We start from the raw sequence: 17,419 nt of genomic DNA on the forward strand, positions 1-17,419 counted from the left end.
TTTTCAACTCCATTTTATAGGTTCATAGAGCACAATACATTCAATGCTCTGAAATGTTACCCTGTAAACAAATTGTCTCATTTGTTAACATCATTATTTGCCAAACATATTTGGTCATTGAACCATTATTGTGCATGTCTATGACATTTATATAATACCAGTGGAACATATTTGAGAACCCAAATCAAATTTAACTTATCTATTTTACATTTTAAAGAATTCACAGGTGGGGACATATGTGCCCAAGGTCACACAGTTTAATAGGAACAGATGTGAATACTTCAAGATATGAAGTAAGGGCTCCAGAATCCTAGTGCAATATTCTTTCCATTATATCAATCTATCTGTTTTTCCTTACTTTCAACATAAATACCTGACATAATATTTTACTGTATTATGAAAATATCTTCTGAAAAAATATTCTCATTATTTAAAAAATTTTTTTAATGTTTATTTATTTTTGAGACAGAGAGAGACAGAGCATGAGCATGGGAGGGGCAGAGAGACAGGGAGACACAGAATCTGAAGCAGGCTCCAGACTCTGAACTGTCAGCACAGAGCCCGATGAGGGGCTCAAACTCACAAACTGTAAGATCATGACCTGAACCAAAGTCGGACACTTAACCGACTGAGCCACCCAGGCGCCCCTCTTCATTCGTTTTTTTAATGTTTATTTACTTATTTGTTGAGAGAGATAGAGCAAGTGCAGAGGAGGGGCAGAGAGAGAAGGAGAAAGATAATCCCAGGCATGCTCTGTGTTGCCATCACAGAGCTCGACCCAAGGCTCAATCTCATGAACTGTGAGATCATGACCTGAGCCAAAATCAAGAGTCAGATGCTTAACCAACTGAGCCACCCAGGTGCTCCTTTTCATTCATGATATCAATTCATTACCTCTGTAGTTCTCAAACTTGATAAATTAGCAGAGTCACTGGAGGAGCTGTTTTGAAGGTCCCTGGACTACAGATTAATAAAATTAGAATGTCTATGGGTGGGAGCCAGGAATCTACATTGGTATGTACAGGTGACAATAATTAGTATTAAAGTATGACAACCTAGGTCTTTAGACCAGAATTTAGTGGGTCTAACATCTTCCTGAAGATATCTTAGAAAAAGCAGATTATCAGGGCTTTGCTGTTAGAGATTCTAATTCTGCAGATCTGAGGATGGAACCTGAGAATCGGAATTTCAGCAAACCTTTTCCCCTTTTTTCCCAGGTAATTCTGGTGTAGATGACCCTTGCATCACAAGGCTGCTTTCCTGGACATCTGTGTGTTTCTCTCTTTATCCCTTTCTACATACCACTTGAAAATTACTTTTATCAAAAATGGATACGGTGTCATATCTCTGCTCAAAATAATTGGACAAATGATAAACTCATTAACAAGACATTCAGGTCTTACCTCTCTAGACTGATTCTAACATCCCAGATAGACACTGTACATTCTAACTCTCAAAGGCTTGTGCTGTTCCTACACGTGCCTTGCCTCATCATGCATTCATTTTTGCTTTCTAGAGGGTTATGTTCACTAGGCGCTACTTAACTATCATAAAGGTACATCTTCTGAAACTCCTCCTAACAGCATGAGTGATATGCTTCTAAAGATATTCCTATAGGACCTTCCTCCAGCTCCCTAGAGTGGGCAGTGAACATCATAAGAACATAACAACGGCAGGGCCCCATCATGTTTTTAAATTATATATATACACATATATATATATACATATATATTAAATTATACATATATAAATATATGTATTAAATTATATATAGATTTTAAAACTATATATGTATACATATATATACATATATATGTAGAGAGAGAAAGGTATAGATGGATACATAGATGAATCTTTCTCAATCAGGAAACATTTTCAGCTAAATTATAAGTAGCTAAGTTAGTCTTTGCAGCATCAACCTTCAGTCTCCATGTTTTCCTTCTTTTGGTGCCATTCTCTTCTTCACAAGTGCCACTTCCCCTCTCCTTTTGATTGACATGATAAGTTCATCCATGCAAAAGTGTCACCTCTCATAGGGAAATTTGCCTTGTGATTGGCCCATATATACTCAACGTATGCAGAAATAGAATCTGCAGGCAGATAGCTATGCTATGCCTGTGGCATAGCAGAATTTAAATAGAATGTTAAGCTTCAAGGAGTGGCCATTTTTTTGGTAGAAGTCACCTTCTTGGCACAAGAAATTCATAGTAAGGAGGAAGCCACCCTCTTTATACGCATAATGATTCTTATTCCCAGATCCTCCTTTATCAAGCTCAGAAATACATAATGTCAAATTAATTTACCTTCTTCAAAAAAAGTTTAAATAGCAGAGCATAGCATTCCAGAGTTTTGAGGCTTGCTTTTATCAATATTAGGAGGAGAAAAATGCTGGAATACTTCTATATTTATTTTTTTCAACTATAAGTTTCTGCTTCATTTTTTGAAATAGATGAGTTTTCATTCAAGTTTTGATGTCACCAAGGCCCTTATTAATTGAATGACAATTGATCTGTCTGTAGCTAGGATATTTGAAGCATATAGAATTGGATCACTTCCAGCGTGTTGTGTGAAGGAAGGGGAATTAGTAAACTAGATAGAGCATGATCGAGAAGCTAATTTACCCAGTTTATTCCCTCTGCCCTGTTTCTCCATCTAGAAATCGACCTTGCATACATGGTTCAGGAATGAGTTATTTCTGCAGAGTGTATATACCATGTATGAGACTATATTTGTATAAAAACTTGAAAACTCATTTACTGACTACTCCACAAAGCAGTAGCCTCTATCCTCAATTTGGTAATGGTGACTATGGCTGTGAACAGACCTTTGCTTATGATTCAGGAAGGATTCCCATAGACAGGTGACAATGGTTAGTGAGTTTCATGCAATTCAGTCAGTGTCTGTTGTAAGCCTCCATGGAAAGGAGCCATGATGGAAACAGAGAATACAAAGATGAAGTGGGGGAGAGAGTCCATTAAATAAGTTCACCGTATAAGAGGTCTGCAGAGGGGGCTATGAGAATTAATAAGAAGAGACACTTAGCCCAAGCTGGGGATTTGGAGGTAAGCTAACTCTTGAAGGATATGCTGGAGATAATCAAATAATAATAATAAAAAAAGATGAAAATGGAATTCTAAGCAGAGTAGGCATAACATGAGCAACAGTTGAGTAGTTTGGTGAAGTATTTAATTTAGATTTCAGTTAATATATCAGTGCAATATTGGCTTCAGGAATAGAATTCAGTGATTCATTATTTACATACAGTACCCAGTGCTCCTCACAAGTGCCCTCCTTAATCCCCATCACCCATCTAGCCCATCTCCCACCCAACTCCCTCCATCTACCCTCAGTTTGTTCTCTATCATTAAGAGTCTCTTGTGGTTTGTTTCTCTCTCTCCTCTCCCTGCCCCTTCCCATATGTTCATCTGCTTTGTGTCTTAAATTCCACATGAGTAAATCATACAGTATTTGTCTTTTCAGATTGACGTATTTCACTTAGCATAATACATTTTCACTCCATCCACATCATTACAAATGGCAGGATTTCATTCTTTTTGATGGCTGAGTAATATTCCATTGATTATGAAGTATGAGTGAAAGATGAATGAAGTGGGAGTTCATGTCAGGGAGTTAAATTCTATATCATGGAAGAGTGCTCTCACCCCTATTTAACCTCGTCTTCTGCCTTCTCTTGATCTTGCCATCATCTCTATGATCTAGTACCATGTATATTCTCCTAGCCTCTGCTAGTTACATGTTGCTTAGGTCCTATACCTCCTTTTGGAATGTAATACCTTCATCCTGAACAGACCCAGAACTTCCCAGGCAGCTTTTTTTTTTATTATTGACTCTAGTTTTTGGCCTAGTGGGCCAGAAGGGGAGGTGGGAATAGATCCTAGATACAGGAGCAAGTTGACTTGCAAGGCAGAGGCTTGTGCACAGTCTTTAAATAAAGGGGAGTGATGGTGTCTAACAGGTAGGAATGGGCCACTTCAAGGGTTTTTCAAAGTTTTTGAAGGGTCTATACAACTGTTCCCATTCCCCAGTATCAGGGTCCCATCCTTCATAATCAAGGCATTGGCAAGCAGGCATTCCAGGGATGTGCTTTCCATTGTCTCAGGACCTCTGTTACTCTTATAAATTAAGTCCTTAATGTAATCCAAAGCTTTTTCTGGGCTTTAAACTCAGGAGATAACATTCTGTTCACATGCTCCCAAAGATTTCCTATAACTTTCACACTTCACCTTCAATTGGTGATGAATTACCCTTAGCCTTTCCTTGTTTTTCTACAGTGAATCAGTGGCACTCAGCAAAAACCATTTGGTTAGACTGTCCTTATCACCAGTACTCTACCCAAACCCTTCAAATACCTGAAATGGTGTATCTTCTTATTCCATTCTCTCAGTATCCCGTCTGACTTTACTACCGGTTAAAGTTTTAGTAATTATACCCATGCTAGGGTTTATGAGTGCTTCACTTAACACCTAGCGATGAGGATCCCAACTGCTAACAGGTGACCAAGATATCCAGCATCAGAATCCTGGTTTAGAGTCTGCTTTCTTTGGCCATTCCTCTTTGATAGAGTTACCTAGGAAACACCCTGAAGCAGAGATTTGCATGCAAGAAGTTTATTGGGGGGAAGTGATCTTGGGACCAGTACCTGCAGGGAAATGAAGGAAGTAGGACTGTATGAAGGAAGGAAGTATGAAGGAAGGACTGTACGAAGGAAGTAGGATTGTATAAAGAGAGGGAATGATCTATGAAGCAGTTTCAAACAAGGCTTTTGCTGATTCCACTGAGGAAGTTGGAACTGGTAGGCAATAGGTCACCCTTTTGAAGGGAATAGGATTCTAGAGTCAGTCAAGTGGGGGAAGAAGCAAATCCTCAGATAGGAAAGTAAGATTGATTGGGTGAGTCTTAAGCAATGGCAACAGGGAAAATATGATCCCCTAGGATCCCCCTTTTTTGGATCTAAGAGAAGCCTTATGTAATTGAGGACTTTTCTGGTTAACAGTGATTATAATGGCCAGATAGAGGCCTTCTGGGAGCTTGGGCTGAACATACCCTTTGAGAAATTACAAACTGAGGGCGAGTATCTTGGGTTTTAGAAACAATACTATCTAGTCATAGGATGCTCTTCAAGTTTGTTTCCTTTCTATTGCCCCCAGGTGTTTATTAATTTTGTCTAAAAATAAAAACCTGGTTTCTGCTGTGAAACAGAGGATTTAGGTGAATTTATTTTTATATATGATTTGTCCATGGATATAACGGGGGAACAGTGTCTCCCCCACTAATCATCACAACTCTGTGTTATGAGTTGTGCATGGATGGCAAGATGGATTAGTAACACCTCCAAGAGGAAGCTGAGTCTAGGGGAACAAAATTGGGTTGACTAGTTTAGCATAGACCCTCCTTTCATTATCATCTTGGAAAACTTGGGTTTTAGGTTATTAAGGACATTGACTGATTCCCTATCCCTTCCTTGGCAGCTAAGGTATCTGTTTCTTATCATAACCACTGATAAAGGCATCGCTGTCTTCCACGTCACCATCCTCAGTAGCCCTTGCAGGGCTTGAAGGAGTCATAGGATGAATACTAATCATAATATTTTGCATCTGTACCTTTCCTAATGCTTTCAAAATCTTAATAGAAAGTAGTGCAAACAGTACCGGAATATGAACCTGAAATACAGGCGTGGCTTTCCAACTGGGTGAGTTTGGGCAAGCATTCGTAAATGCAGGACTGCTTAGGATGATTTCTGCTTAGGATGATTTTTTTTTTCTTTTGATTCTATCAAAAGTGACATCATTTCATCATTTGATGTTCCTCATTAATTTGATAGGTGCTACGAACCAAAAAGAGAAAGAAAAGGTAAGGCAAGCTTAATTAACCTCTTTTCACATTGAGGATACCGAGGCCCACGTAAGCGAAACGATTTTCCCAAGGTTGCAGAACTAAATTGGTATAGGGTTGGAACTGGAGATTGGGTTCTTTCTGCTATTTTAAGGTATTCCCAGAGAATATGGCAAAGATCATCTTGGCCAGTAGAAGGAATAAGGGGCATAAAATTTTGTTAGAGACCAGGGGATTGAGCCTGCTCCAAATCATCCTGATGTTCTGGTAGAATAGCAGGAATTGATAAGAAAGAGGCAGGCCATATAGTCTCAACTGTGAAGAAGCCAGGGACATTTTATATAAACAAATATATAAATAAATATGTATGTGTGTATATACCTCTATGGAATTTAATGGAAAAAAAAAAAGCAACAGACCTTGTGTACCCTCACCCTTCATGTGATAGGCTACACGGTCCACAACAATATGGTGGACACAGTCCTTGCATTCAAGAATCTGGAAAATTATAGAAACCATCTTAAAGCTTATAGGGAAATCAAATGCACAAATATTAAAAAACATTGACAATAGAGCGTGAGCCAGATGCTTGGCCTGGAGGAAATATCTTACTCCAAGAGTCAGTATCTTACTCCAGTCTACAGGAGTAGAAGGACTACAATTCAAATTGCTGTCCTTCAGGGCAGTGCATATTGATACCCCTACCCTCATTTCTAAAAATATTTATCTTTCTCACTTCCTCCCCCAACAAAAAGGATGGGGATTTGGAGGTTTTCTCCTTTAGTAATGGCATAAATACAGCCTACTCTCAGGGGAGGAAAATGAGTGTTTTCTTAGAGCCCAAAATATGCTCCTCTGAAATGTGGTTTTTGTGGAAATGTTGTAAGAGATTACAAGGTCCTGGGGGGCATTTCACAAAGTAGAAACTGTTATGCAAATGCAAGGGATTACAAAAATAATTACAATTATTATTCAAACAAAGGTTTGTTGATCTGAGTATAATACATTCTACACAACGAATATGCCTGCATAAGGGCTTTCTTTGGTTTCTGTCCCTGTAACAGTCGCTCTCTATAATGAATGAACTAGAGGGGCGCCTCGGTGGCTCAGTCAGTTAAGCGTCCCACTTCAGCTCGGGTCATGCCCCACGTGGGGCTCTGTGCCGACAGCTCGGAGCCTGGAGCCTGCTTCGGATCCTGTGTCTCCCTCTCTCTCTGCCCCTCCCCCACTCACGCTCTATCAACAAATGAATAAATGTTAAAAGAAAAGTTTTGTAATGAATGAACTAGACTACACGGTGCACTGAAAGGAAACTGCCTTAAATTATTGACAACTCTTTTGTTATGCTTTTAAGGAGCAATTATTCTTCAATTATGTGAGCCAGCCTCCTTTCCCATCCTGGATAATCCAAGGAAACAAAATCTTACCCAAAGTTTCTAAATTCAAATCACCAGTACACAGTACCTCAAATCACAGGGATCTTAAAAATAACTATATATAATGTATAAAATGGGGATATTATATATATAAATATAAATTTTGTTCAGTATATAGAATCTAAATGTGTGTGTGTGTCTGTGTGTGTATATGATTTCACATCATTAGTTCTTTAATGTCAAGCCTAGCAGTTTTATCTTTTGGTCCTGCAAACCTTATTTCTTTTTTTTTAATATAATTTATTATATCTCACGTTGGTTTCCGTACAACACCCAGTGCTCATCTCAACAAGTGCCCTCCTCCATGCCCATCACCCACTTTTCCCCCTCCCCCACTCCTGACAAGGGACTGGATCAGGTGTCTCACATGTAATAGGAGCTCAACCAGTGTTCTGGATAAATGAAGCAATCTATGTTAATTATGCATTCAGAAAAAGCTGAGCAAAGTCATTTGATTGAGTTAGTAAATTGGTTACCATGGCAACCTCTTTTTGGATTGGAAAAAAACATCGCAGGGTCAAGAGCAAATTTTACACAAGGTGGGGATGAGGAGAGGGGAGAGAGGTGCCATGATTTCTTCCCCCCTGTTTTGGACATGAATTCATAGGGAGACAGAAAAAGCAATTTGTGGTTTTTCACTTAGATTAGCAAGGGAGTTCTCTTTCAGGAGAGGGATCAGCTACTTTAATAAAACACTTCTTTCTTGGCTGAGTTCTGACATTAGTAACCCTTAGTAATACAGGTGGAAGGAGAAAGCACCATAATGACATTTAGTGTTGAGTTGTCAGGGGCTTGGTGAGAGCTGTGGACAGGCAAAAGGCACAAAGATTTCCAATGCCTGAAACCACCCTTGGTGAGAAAAAGTAATGCAATTTTTATTTGGCTGTTTTGTTTTGTTTCTTGTTTGGAAAAAAGAGTACCCGACTCTCAGTTTAATAGTGATTGAAAACCAGTTGAATTCATTGCAGATTTTCAAATGGATACCAATTTGTGACTATTGATGCATGCTTTTTATTATTTCTGGAAGTGCATTCTATCAAGGCATAGCTAATTAGCAGGCAGGTACATTTTGTGTTGCTATTTTCATAAAGAAACAAGATAATTGAGTGGAAAGAACACTAGACTCAAAAGTCAGGCCAGGGTTATAATTCCAACTTCGTCACTTACCAGTTAGGTGGTCATCCAAGCTCTTGGCACATAAAATTGTATAAATGTCACAGGGAAAATTTAGACCAGTGTTAGCTGCTCTGCCTGTCTCAAAGTGGTTATGATAACCAAATGAGGTAATTTGTGTGCATTAAGTATAAATGTAGTGTATAAAGGTAATCGGTTTTATGGGCATGCAATCTGCACAATTTTACGAGGTCCCATACTTAGAAGAGCCCCACACTTGCTTTAATGATCTGTGTCATTGTCTTTAATAATTTTTGAACAAGGAGACCACAAATTATGTAGCCATATCTGTATAGAAGATATTATTAGACAGAGATATCCTCTTACTGACTCTTAAGGACTGAGAACAAACTAAGGGTAGATGGGGGGTGTCAGGGAGAGGGGAACATGGGTGATGGGCAGGGAGGAGGGCACCAGTTGGGATGAGCACTGGGTGTTGTATGGAAACCAATTTGACAATAAATTATATTAAAAAAAAATAAGAAATATCCTCTTACAGAATCAGCAATATTTTTGAACTGTGGTTGTGAATCTGGGCAGTTTAGCTCTGTTTTCTATTCAATTTCAAACAGGACAGAATGGAAGGGGTTAATGGATGAGATGCTATAGGCATTTTGGGGGCTGTTCACTTTTTAAGTGATACGAAGCAAATCACATAGGTCAAGACTCAGTTAAATAACAAGATCGAGTTTAATCATAGGTCTAAATGTGAGAAAAATTGCTCATCACAATCTACATCCATTTTCCACCAATGTATTTGATATGTTCGGAGCATTTTAAAGGAAATTGAGTTCAGTGTGTGTGTGTGTGTGTGTGTGTGTGTGTGTGTGTCGTGGGGGTGGGAGAGGGATTGATTTCTTTACATTACCATTGTCAGTAAGAACAACATCAGGGGGCTACATGGGAATGACATAGCCTTTAGTCCACCTGCCGGTTTAGTAGACCCTAATTCCACGGTAGGATTTTTTTTTTTTCATTCCTCCTAACAATTAACCGTAATAGGCCACAATACACAATACATAGGGGGGGTCTCTCCTGAAACCCTATAATGGCATTTATTCTTCCTGATACCATCTAAGATAGCTAATGTCTCTGTAGAGAAAAAGATTAGAAATGCATATATATTAGGGTCCACATGTGGCCTTATTGTGTGATATCTTTATGTGGGAACTTCATAAAACTCAGGGCTTTGAATCCCACTGTTAAACCATGAAAAGAAAGAAAGTCTTTAGATTTCTGCTTGCAAATATAGGACTTGTAAAATTCGCCTTAATTCCGTACGCTTTGCTCATTTTCTGTCACTAAGGAAGACGAGTGAATTAAAACATCTATTGTCTCTTCCATTGACAAATATAAAGGAAGAATGCATACTTACTTTAAAAGATAGGATTTAATTAGATAGGAAAGACATTATAAACCTATATGGAAGTTGGAATTTCTGGAAATAGTATTCTGGGTAGAAATTACAGTCAACACTAAAAATTTACCTGATTTCTTTGTGAAAGTTGAAAGGGCGCTGAGTGTTACTTTGTGTATGTGTGCCTTCCCGGATCCTTCTTGCCACAGAAAATTTCTAGTTCACATTTGAACTAAAAAAACCCAAAAAAACAAAAACAAAAAACACTCTCGACCAATGGACATGTGACCTTAACCATCTGGAATCCTTATATTCTTTTACCGCATAATTACAGCCTCACTCAAAATCATGGTGGGGAGAATGCATTTCCTACATACACATTTAGCTTTTGTGAACTACATGTATGGCAAAATATGTAATAGGCCAAAAAAAGAATATATAATGTTCAGATACGATATGTGATTCACGCTCGATCCCTGAGACTTTTTTTCTCGCCTGAATAATGAGCAATTTTCAGCATAAATGAGCAATTTTCAGCATAAATTTTCAGCAATTTTTACCACATATACAATACGATACACGCTTGCCACACAAAATTAACTTCTGCAACAATAAATTGAGTCAAAAATTAATAGCATGCCCTGTATGAACGTTAAGAGTAATCATTATTGACATTGTTAATACTATGTTAATAGTATTATTCATGTTAATACATTGTTAATACTATGACATTGTTAATACAATATGATACTATATTGTATATTTGAAAGTTGCTAAGAGAATAGCTTTTAAAAGTTCTTATCATATGGGGTACTTGGGTGGTTCAGTCGGTTGAGTGTTCAACTCTTGATTTCGGCTCAGATCATAATCTCACGGTTCCAGTTCATGGGATTGAACCTTTAGTTGGGCTTTGCTCTAACAGCACAGAGCCTGCTTGGGATTCTCTCTCACCTCTCTCTCTTTCCCTCCCCTGCTCATCTCTCTCTCTCTCAAAATAAATAAACATTTAAAAAAAAGTTCTTATCACAGAATAATTTGCAATATTTGTGGTGATGAATATTAATTTATTGTAGTGATCATTTTACAAATATCAAATCATTATATTGTATACCTAGAACTAATAATGATGCTATATATCAATCATATCTCGATAAAAAACAAAATAACATCCTCTAGTTTATGTTGAAGTTAACAGTAGTCGTAGGAGTTACAGGTTTAAGCAAGAGTCAGACCTTTCATCAGTAAAGATATCAAAGGAATACAAGTTGGTCCTTGGTAGGATTTACTTTTGTCTTGAGTCCTCTTCTGCTTTTTGACCTCTCTTGCCCTGGCTTTGAGAACCTCCCTATGAAAATACACCATATAAGGTTGGCCACTCCAAGCAACAATGCAATTTTTATGTTGTCCTTTTTTTTTTTTTTTTTTTTTACTTCTCATCAGGTTTTGGATTGGGACGGGTTACCTCATACCTGTGGTAAAATTATGCTATTTTTGGAATCTTATTAGAAAGCTAAATCAGATTTGCCCACTGGCTGATTTTCTGAGACTATCAAGCTAATGTGATATTCATCTGAAGAGGCTGTATGGTCACTAAAATTTAAATCATCTTCTCTTTCAAAACAAAGCATCTCTTTCTTATTGGAGAACATTGTCTCCCTAAAGCTGGTTTATGTTTTAGTGCAGACACCAGAAACTCAGTAATTAAATCTCCCCTGCCCCAATACTTCTCCTACGCCAGCATGTAAGGATTTCTTTCTGTTTTCATTTAGTTTCTGTCTCAGCTCAATTCTGCTAAGTTTTCAAAATCTAGCAAGATTTCACCCTGAAGGTATTAGGAGATTTAAAAATTTTGTACAGCTGCTCAAGAGTTTAAAACAGAAGTTGCGAAATTGGATAACTAGTATTTCTGTCTCACACTAATTACTTTCATTTCATTCAATACAATTACTTTCAATTCATTTCATACAATACCAAATACAATTGGTATTTATGACTACATCAAAAGTTGTTCTTAACTTTTTGCATCCTAGACTTGCAGAATTTTAAAAATGCTCAAAGAAACTTCTTCCTTTCACTTTGATTCTCAGTTACTAATATTCTATGCAATGCTTTCCATTGTGGGGGCTGTCTTTTCTACCAGAATGTGAGACAAACAAGGTATTCCCAATGTCCCGGGATCTGGTTCCACTGTGGCATCCTCCTTGAATTTGCTTCTTTCTGTCAGACAACAATGATGGCTTTGATGTCAACTTGTGCTTTCTCCTTATCTTGTCAACATATCTGCCTTCCTATTACCTTTTTAATTTAGAGCAGTGTTACTCAAAATAGAGTCTGTGGATGACTACAGAAGGTGAGAGTAAGCATTTAGAAAACGTTACAGCCACGTGGGAGCGGGGAGAGGACACTGGTCCTTTATCACAAATAGCTTGAAAAGTAATGTTTTAGAGCCCGACTCTAATTAATTGGATTTTGATAACAGGCACTTCAGTATACTGGGATGGATATGTTACTGCTTTGAGGCGACTTGTCCATGTTCTGAAGGCACAGAGGAATAGCGTTAAGGATAGGAACGTTGGTCCTAAATTTGTAATTTGCTCGGAATATAGGACGTCGGGGAGACTCGACTTTCTGAAGTATATAAGACAAAATGTAGCATATCATCTGAGGAACATAGTTGAGAAAGCTACTAACCTGTATGGTATATTAGGAAGTCTTAGATGGACTTTTTTCCCCTATTGGAAACTTCATCCTATTTATAGAGAGAAGTTCCCTGTGTAATTTTTGCAAAAATTAAATTATACCTGTGTTCTTCCCGAGTTAGCACTTACGAACTTAGTTTTGTTTGGTGGTAAAGAGCGAATGCGCTTATCAGAGCCAAGACCTCATCTGACTGAAGTAAATTTGACTTTCTGGAAAACGAAATTCCACCTCAGGAGGGATTATATTTTATTTTATTTACCTTCAAGGCAGGATCAGGCCCACCAGTTTCTGATGCTGGTGGTAAAAATACATTTCCCCTTCAGTATTTCTGCCTCCTTGTTCCCAGAATGTATGTCACTAATACTTCTGTCTTAGTCCCACAAAGGAGTAAGGACTTGAACCCTTCTTACTCTGCCTCCTTGTACTGGTAGTACACCCCTTGATTAAATCTGACCCTCATTCTGAGGTGAGATGAAGAGAATATAAGCACCCCTCAGAGACAGTGCAGATTTGGTTCCAGATCACTACAATCCAGCAAGTCAAATGATATTCTGAGTTTCCCAGTGCATGTCTGAGTTACGTTTCCACTATACTGTGGTATAGTAACTGTGCAATAGCATTATGTTGAAAGAACAACGTGCACACCTTAATTAAAAATACTTTATTGCTAAAACATGCTAATCATCCTCTGAGCTCTCAGTGAGTGGTACTCTCTCTGCTGGTGAAGGGTCTTGCCTTGATGTTGATGGCCGCTGACTGATCAAGGTGGTGGTTTCTGAAGGTTAGGGTGATCGTGGCGATTTCTTCAAAGGAGACAATGAACTTTGCTGCACCAGTTGACTCTTTCACGAATGATCTCTCGGTAGTAGGTGGTGCTATGTGATAGCATTTTAGGCACAGTAGAACTTCTGAAGGTCAGAGTCAATCCTCTCAGACCCTGCTACTCTTTTATCAAATAAGTTGATGTAATATTCTAAATCCTTGCTGTCCTTCAACAATCTTCACAGCAGTCTCATCAACAGTAGATTCCATCTCAAGAAACCACTTTCTCTGCTCATCCGTAAGAAGCAACTGTCACCTGTTCAAGTTTTATCATGAGATTGCACCCATTCAGTCCCATCCTCAGGCTCCACTTGTAATTGTTCTGTTGTTATTTCCCCCACATCTGCAGTGACTTCTTCCACTGAAGTCTTGAACCCCTCAAAGTCATTTGTGATGGTTGCAATCAACTTCTTTCAAACTCCTGTTAATGTTGGTATTTTTGACCTCCTCTCGTGAATCACGGTTGTTCTTAATGACCTCTAGAATGGTGAATACCATTCCAGAAAATTTTCAAATTACTCTGCTCGGATCCATCTGATCACTGTCTATGGCACCTATATTCTTACAAAATGTATTTCGTAAATAATAAGACCTGAAAGTCTAAATTACTCACTGTTCCATGGGCTGCAGAATGGATGTTGTATTAGCAGGCATGAAAACAACATGAATCTCGGGCCCCCAGGTGGCTCTGTCAGTTAAACCTCCAACTCTTGATTTTGGCTCAGGTGGTGATCTCATGATTCATGAGTCCGCGCCCTGCGTCGGGCTTCTCCCTTTTGGGGTTCTCTCTCTCTCTGCCCCTCCCCCAGTAGCACTGTTTCTAAATAAATAAATAGATAGATAGATAGATAGATAAATCAGAAAACAACATGACTATCCCACATCTCCAGCAGAGCTCTTGAATGACCAGATGCCTTGCTCATGAGCAGTACTATTTGAAAGTGATCCTTTTTTCTGAGCAGTAGGTCTCCCCAATGGACTTAAATTATTCAGAAAACCATGTTGTACACAGGAGTGCAGTCAGCCAGGCTTGTGTTGTTCCATTCTTAGAGTATCGGCAGAGCAGTTTTAAGGTAATTCTTAAGGGACCTAAGATTTTCAGAATGGTGAATGAGGATTGGCGTCAAAGTTAAAGTCACCAGCTGCGTGAACCCCTAACTAGAGAATCAACCTGTCTTTTGAAGCTTTGAAGCCAGGTATTGACTTCGACTTTTGAGCCAAGAAATACCTCGGTGGCATCTTCTTCTAGTAGACTGTTTTGCCTACATTGAAACTCTGTTTTGTGTAGCCACCTTCGTCAATTATCTTAGCTAGATCTTCTGCAGCTTCTCTATCAGACTTGATACTTCGGCTTGCACTTTTATGCTGTGGAGATGACATCCTTCCTTAAATATCATAAACCAACCTCTGCTAGTTTCACACTTTTCTTCTATAGCTCCCTTACTTCTCAGCTTTCGTGGAATTGAAGAGAGTCAGGGCCTTGCTCTGGATTAGGGTTTGGCCTAAGGGAATGTTATGGCTGGCTTGATCTTTTATCCAGACCGCTAAAACTTTCTACGTATCAGCGGTAAGGCGATTTCACTTGCTTATCATTTGCGTGTTCACTGGATTAGCACTGTTTTTGTTTTACGGTTTATTTGTGTTTCGCAATCTCTACACTCAGTGTGGAGCTCGAGCTGACAACCCCGAGATCAAGAGTCGCATGCTCTTCCAACTGAGCTGGCCAGGTGCCCCACTGGAATAGTGCTTTTAATTTCCTTCAAGAATTTCCCTTTGTGTTTACAACTTGGCTAACTATTTCATGCAAGAGGCCTAGCTTTCAGCCTATCTTGGCTTTCAACATGCTTTCCTCACTAAGCTTAGTCATTTCTAGCTTTTGATTTAAAGTGAGAGATGTGCAACTCTTCCTTTCACTTGAACACTTAGAGGCTATTGTAGGCTTATTAATTGGACTCGTTTCAATATTGTTGTGTCTGATGTAATAGGGAAGCCCAAGGAGAGGGAGAGAGATGGGGTAATGGCCAGTCTGTAGAGTAGTCAGAACACATGTAGTATTTATCAATTATGTTCACCATGGGGTGGGTGTGGTTTGTGGTGCCCCCAAAATAATTGTGCCACAGACTTTGAGTCTGGAGTTCTCTCTTGTCCAGCAAAAGAGCGGATGCAGAATTGAATATCAGAGAGGCTAATGTCTGGGAGGAGACCAGAGCCCCAAGGAAGGGTCCTTCTCCCGTATTTATTAGGATCAGAAGGCTTACAGAGGTGATGGACATGCAGAAAGAGACAATAAAACAGTGGTCATTAACTCATGTGTGTGAGAGAAAAGGGGTTTCGAAGGTATGTGGTGTTAGTGGTTAGGGTCAAGACAAATCAAAATCCTGGTGCTGAGCAGATGGCTGTTTACTGCAGGCACCAGGCACTGTGTCTGTTTGTCTTAACTTTTCTAGGGGCTGAGTCAGATAGAGCGTGCTACCTCAGAGTTAACAAGGCATTTTTCTTGCTGGGCATTTTTGCCCTGTGGTGGCTTTCCGCCAAAAGCCTTGTTAACCCGTTAGTGAAAGCTCAAAGAATTCTTACACTTATTCCCCCACACAATTGCAATAGTAACATCAATGATCACTGATCACGGATCACCTAACAAATAAAAAAATCATGAAAAAAATTGAAATATTGCAAGAATTACCAACATGTGACCCACACATATGAAGTAGGCAAGTACTGTTGACAAAATGGCACCAGCAGACTTGCTGGATACAGGGTTGCCACTATCCTTCAATTTGTTAAAAATAAATAAATGAAAATAAAAATGAAAACCCCACTATATTTGCAAAACACAGTAAAGCTAAGCAAGTAAAACAAGGTGTGCCTGTATGTAACTAAAGCTGAAATTTATTTAAACGAGTCAAACATTATTTTGGCTCTGTGCTTGCTAAAATGGTAGGTGGCAAAGAGGTGAAGAACTTATACACTGAAAGCTATAGAAAATTTATGAAAGAAATTGAAGAAGGCACAAAAAATGGAAAAACATTTCATACTCATGCATTTTGACAAAATCCTTTGACTCATGCAATCCCTATCAAAATAACACCAGCATTCTTCACAGAGCTAGAACAAACAATCCTAAAACTTGTATGGAACCAGAAAAGACCCTGAATAACCAAAGCAATCTTGAAAAAGAAAACCAAAGCTGGAGGCATCACAATCCCGGACTTCAAGCTGTATTACAAAGCTGTAATCATCAAGACAGTATGGTACTGGCACAAAAACAGACACATAGATCAATGGAACAGAATAGAGAGCCCAGAAATGGACTCACAAACATATGGTCATTTAATCTTTGACAAAGCAGGAAAGAATATCCAATGGAATAAAGACAGTTTTCTCAGCAAGTGGTGTTGGAAAAACTGGACAGCAACATGCAGAAGAATGAACCTGGATCACTTGCTTACACCACACACAAAAATAAACACACACTGAATGAAAGACCTAAATGCAAGACAGGAAACCATCAAAATCCTACAGGAGAAAACAGGCAACAAACCCTTTGACCTTAGCCACAGCAACTTCTTACTTGACGTGTTTCCAGAAGCAAGGGAAACAAAAGCAGAAATGAACTGTGGGGACTCATCAAGGCAGCATTTCTAAAAGCATTTGCTTAAACCATAAGTAGCATCCTTTGCCCAGACTCCATATTTGAAACCATTTTATTTATTTATTTATTTATTTTAAATTTTTTTCAATGTTTATTTATTTTTGAGAGATAGAGAGAGACAGAGCATGAGCAGGGGAGGGGCAGAGAGAGAGGGAGACACAGAATCCGAAGCAGGCTCCAGGCTCTGAGCCGTCAGCACAGAGCCTGACGCAGGGCTCGAACTCATGAACGGTGAGATCATGACCTGAGCCGAAGTCAGACACTTAACCAACTGAGCCACCCAGGTGCCCCTTGAAACCATTTTAGTGCCCATTCTTGTTCTGCTATACAAACATGCACAGTGAAGGAAACAATCAGCAAAACTAAAAGCAACCAATGGAATGGGAGAAGATATCTGCAAATGACATATCAGATAAAGGGTTAGTA

The 17,419-nt window shown here is 38.9% G+C and overlaps 1 pseudogene; it reads right to left on the bottom strand.

The window, feature by feature from the left end:
• Window positions 1-14,721, bottom strand: part of LOC102964792 — an 89,969-nt pseudogene extending 75,248 nt beyond the window's left edge.
• Window positions 14,722-17,419: the final 2,698 nt, after the last annotated feature.

This window comes from Panthera tigris, chromosome X, assembly GCF_018350195.1.
Source record: "Panthera tigris isolate Pti1 chromosome X, P.tigris_Pti1_mat1.1, whole genome shotgun sequence".
In the NCBI taxonomy this organism is placed as follows: domain Eukaryota; kingdom Metazoa; phylum Chordata; class Mammalia; order Carnivora; family Felidae; genus Panthera; species Panthera tigris.